We start from the raw sequence: 5,418 nt of genomic DNA on the forward strand, positions 1-5,418 counted from the left end.
TTTCTGGGATGCTTTTCTTAATCCTTCAACTTGCAACATGGGACAAGTCTATTTTATGGGGCAATTCTATTCTGTAATTAGTTGTTTTGTGAGACAATTAATAAAAATGTTTCTTCACTTTTACTATAAATCACCTAACATTCTGGTAAATATCAGAATCACTCCAACTGTATAAATCCTTCCCTGATTTTATAAAACTACATAAATGCAGACTTAACAAGAGAAACAGAACACCCACGTGCCTATACAAATTGAAATTGTGCCATGATTCCTGAGAGAGTTATACATTATCAGAATATGGGATTCCTTTTCTTGGAGAGTAAGGAAAACATTCCTCTATGAATGTGCTTCTTCTATTAGATTCTTTTCAGCTACAAAACGCTAGCAGACTGCTTTGTCAAAGGAAATACCTCAAAAAGATAAATGTGCCAAGCTTCCCTCTGCTGTACCCAACAAAAGAATTGTGAAAAGATAACTGTACTCCCTGGGCAGAAGGTGAAAATGTATCTCTAAATTCTTATTACAAATTCTACCAAATGGTAACAAACAATCTGTAGAAGAAGAAAAACCATCAAAGAACAGTTATCAGAATAGAATGCTGTTGGGTGCTACCCTCAAACCAGCCAGCATCCAGAGGATGAATGAACCTTCGCTTCTGTTCGCTACTATTTCAAAGTGAATTGTGATCTATGAAAGGCATCAGATAAGCAGCTGTCCTTTCCACATTACTGCTGTCAAATCAATACTGCATCCAACTGTAGTATATAGAGATGTTATATAGGCATTTACAAATGCACACATGCATATAGACATATGCACATACACAAGCATCCCTCATTTCTCTCTTTAAAACAATGATGGGTGAACAAAATATAGATAATTACTCACCCTTAACTCTATCATATGCATTTTTCTGAAAACCTAAAATTTTCAAGACCTACTGGCACACCAGTATTTTATCAGCCATGGTACTGCTAGTCTTATTTCAGTAAATGAACAGTTTTAAATATTAATCTATCTTGTTTGAGTTATGAAAAGACAATGAGAATTAAAACTGGGAAATCTTGGAGACTATAAAAGGAGGTTTGCCCTTTCAGATCATCTACTCCATTGTTAAATTGATAGTTCAAAACAGAAAAATTTGTGCTTCAGTGGACAATGTAGACTTAGCTATTCAAAACATTTCATTTTGGTCACTTTCTTCATTCATTTCACCAGTCCCAAAGCAATCCATATTGATCAAAGTCAAATTAATAAACAAACTAGGTTTCAATTTATTTATTTCATCAATATACCAAAAAGGAATATGAATAAAAATTAAGAAAAATAGATATGGTTTGATTCCACTTTATTTTCACTTGGAAGAAAAATTCTTGGCATTCATTCCATGTGGCCAGGGTTTACACTGTGAAATTCCTAAATAACTTAAAAAAATATTACGAAGAGAAAGAAAGAAAGGAAGGAAGGAGTAAGTTATCATTCTATTCCTTACTAACCAAGTATAACTCATTCAGCCCACTAATAATACCTTCAGCATAAACAAAAAAAGTAGATGTAAGGAACAGATGAGAGTAATTGTAGAGCTCTATATGTGACCATTGTAATGGCTTAAACTATAAAATAAAAATAAAAATAAAAAATTTTGTGCAGTTCATTCATATTTTTAAAACTCAAAATCACACAGACACAGACACACACACACATACACACACACAAAATCTTCCAAGTAGTTCACTTGTTCAAAGAATAAACATAGACACATTTCTCTCTCAATCTGAAGAATACTATCCAATATTCTGCTACCTTGTTCTCATTCATTCTAAAAATCTAAATAGTTTTTAATAAATCCTTCCTTAGTGTCTATCCTACATCACTGGAGAGAACAACAGAGAACACTGGTGAGGCTGGTCCCTGCAATGCTCAATGTAAGTGTGACCACTGCTTGAGCCGCTTTTTCCTACTATAGTTCTCTGAGTGAGGAAGGCTTCGCTGGCTAAGGTACCCCTCTGTTCTCCTGCCTTGGCAAGTTGTTTAACCCAAGTCCAGCACATTTTCAAGAGTAGAGCTGATATTTTAAGGCATTTATGAGAAATACTGAAAAAATTTATATTCCAATGAGAGAAAGGATTGCCTCGAAAGCCCCGTAACCCTGGAATATCTTCCTCTTCCCAATCAGAGGCTCAAATTTCTCCAACTGATACACCCTACTAAGAACAAAAACCAAAAAAGCACTACAAATATTCTCTATTAACTAAGCCTTAGCTGTCAGCTAATCCGTATGAGGTATTTCAATGTCCCTGAATGTCTTCAACTTATATTTATATGCATCCTGAATTCTATCAACATGTGATGTAGACTGATTGATATGGATATAGCCAGATACACATATTTCTTCACATCTGAACCTTATCCAATCAACTGATGACTCATTTTGTCTTTAACAGTGTCATTTTCCTGAGCAAATGTACCAATCACCAGCAATTTTAAGGTAAAGAAAACAAAGTCACAACTGGATTCCTGACTGCACAGAACAAGCCATCCCTAGTTCTGCTCTGCTACCCGAGCCTTAAACTAGCATCATAGCAGAACTTCAGTTTGGACACTGAAATTGAAATCACTCACTTCTCTTGCATAAAGCATGCAGCACCTCATAGTTTGGTAGAAATCTCTGGCCAGTGAGTCCTCCTGTCTGAATACATCTGGTCTTCCTCCAATCACTCCCTTTTCTCTAAAAATGATCCAAATATGATTGCTTAGCTCACCTTCTGAGCTTAGGAGCGCATAATTAGGTGGAATAAAAATTGAACAAGTCAACTTCAATAGGAATAGATCACACTACATAAGTTAGTTCAACCTGTTTTCTCTGGTTATAAAGATTAGGTATATAATACTAATAACAAAAGTGCTGTTTTATTGATGTGTATGTCTGTATATATAGGAGCCTAATCAAGCTATCCTTTAAAAACAGGTACTTGCTCTACAAACAGGAGGAAGAGTGGTGATCCTTGCCAAGGATGAGTTTAATTTATAATGGCTGTAGCACTAATGAGGCTGCCTCCCATGGTTATGGCTCCTGCTCCAAAGTACCCCTCAGAGGGACAGCCTTGGATGCATACAGAAATGACCTACTCTGTTGCCAGAATCTCCATGTGGCAACATCAGTAAAAGAGTTTCTTGAACCTCCTGTCTTCAAGTCCATGTTGCGAGCTGATGCTGTCCTTCCACAGTAAGAGTTAGTGGGATAACCAGGTAAAAGTGGTTGTTCTTCCGTAGTAGTTCTCTTGGCGGGCAACCAATGTGTATTATGAGGAAAGGCTGGTAACATGAACACATTTTATTCAAGACTAAAAATATGTAAATAGTCCGTGACAAATTAACAGTAATAAACTACAACATGCCACTTTTATTTGGAGTTTATGTGCAAGCAAGATATTTCACATCTTCTCATCTCTACAAAAATAGAAATAAAAGTTTTGAACATGAATAGAAAGGAAGAAAATTAATTCTAAATAAGATAAAATATCTGAAATATTCTTAGTGGTGCTTTTAGTTCCAGTTATATTAAAAATAATACTAGAAACTGATTTTACCACATGCAGAACACACCCAGTACTTGGGGTGAATGGTTTGATGGCTCCATCACATCATTCCCTTTGGTTATAGTTGTCACACAAGTTTTTAAATAAGGACACTGAGATGGAAAATGACTGCATCCCAAGGTCACATAGAAACTAGTGAGAATGGTCCTAAACTTGTTCTTCTAACCACTGAATTTACTGTCTTGGTTATTTTTTCCTTTATTTTTTAATGATTAAATAGAGCTCTTCCAATCAGTTAATATCTACTTAGGAGTAGAAGGTCAAACATTTAAAGACAATCTTCTTCCATATTGCCAAATTAAATCTACATAAGTCAGCACATATTTCAATGCTGTGCTATTTTACAGCACTTTATCTCACAATTCCCCTCACTCTGCCATAAAAGGCATGTCCAACCTTCCAGAAATGTCCCAGAATTGTTGCAATGGAACTTCCCAACCACTTCTCTGTTCCCAATAAATACGTCTTCTTCCTAGATGACTACTCTTTTATTTGCTTCTCTCCCATTTGTATGTCCCTAAAAGTCTTTGACTATATATTATGCACACTAAGGAACATTTTTATTAAATTAAATTATAACCCTTCTATGCTCAAGCCTCTCCCATGAGGTCACACTGCCCTTGGAAAAGAATTTGAAGGTTTTAACATGGCTGCTACCTCTCCATTCAGCCTCCCTTCACAAGGGTTTCCAGCTTAGTCACTGTGTGGAAGTAACTGCTTTCCATTCTTCCTCAGGAAACCCTGCCCCTCCTCAAGGGCTTTGCCTTTGCTTTTCTGGGGAATAGTCTCCCTCTCTAGCCTTCCACATGCATAATTGGCTCTGGCACCTCACTTGTTCTCAGCTGAAGGTCACTAACCAAAAATCGCTTTCCTTGATCCTTAATTCTCAGTCCTTCTTAGGAAAAAAAAATGTATAGCACCCTCTTAGAGTGTGGTACACCTGGACCTTAAATCACTAATAATCCAAAGATCATTATGCTTAATCTATACTCACCAAGAAAACTGTCTCCATGTTATGTTCTGTTCTACATGTACTTTATGTTTATGGTAACTAGTGGGATTTCAATGCATGCATAAAAATTACCCTCAGGTCTAGGGCCTCTGGCTTCTCCCTTTCTACCCACCATGGCTCACTCTTTGTTTCACTTAAAGTATGTATCATAATGCACGTCCGTTATCTGCCTTCTCAAATGACACATAAACCCAAGAGAAGTAAGGACTCACATTCCTAAAAAAAGGAGCTTGATATAGAGTAAGAGTTCAGCAAACATTTTCATCTTAATGAAAAACTGCCACAAATCCCCTGTTCCGCTTCTTTTTTCAAATTTCCCCAATTTTGATCAACAAATTAAAAATATATGTAGTCAATATTTATAATGTGTTTTAACATAAGCACTCCTTCTGTCACGATTCCCATAAGCAAGCTCACCCACATGTGTTGACTTTCAAGGCTCCAGGTTTTGTGTGTGGCCATGAGCAGAACAGCTAAGGTCTATTCCCTTGTCGACTTTTAAAGACCTAATGCTTTATCATTAACTATAGTCACTACCAGATTTTAAGAAGTTATTTATCTAAAATGTGCATATTCAGCCAAAAAAGACCTCCTGTCCTTAATTCTCTAGACCTTGTCAACAACCTTCTATTCTGTTTATCATTTCATCACTAAGTATCCAGAATATAGAATAAATCAAGATTCCAAGAAAATATGAACTGATAAGGAATGGTTGTACACAGTAGAATATTTATTCAGCCTTAGAAAGAGAATTTCTTTTATAAATTTCAAGTGCATTGTCTTAATGAAAGCACATACAGAAGGATA

Source organism: Micromys minutus (genome assembly GCF_963924665.1).
Source record: "Micromys minutus genome assembly, chromosome: 23".
Taxonomy (NCBI): Eukaryota; Metazoa; Chordata; class Mammalia; order Rodentia; family Muridae; genus Micromys; species Micromys minutus.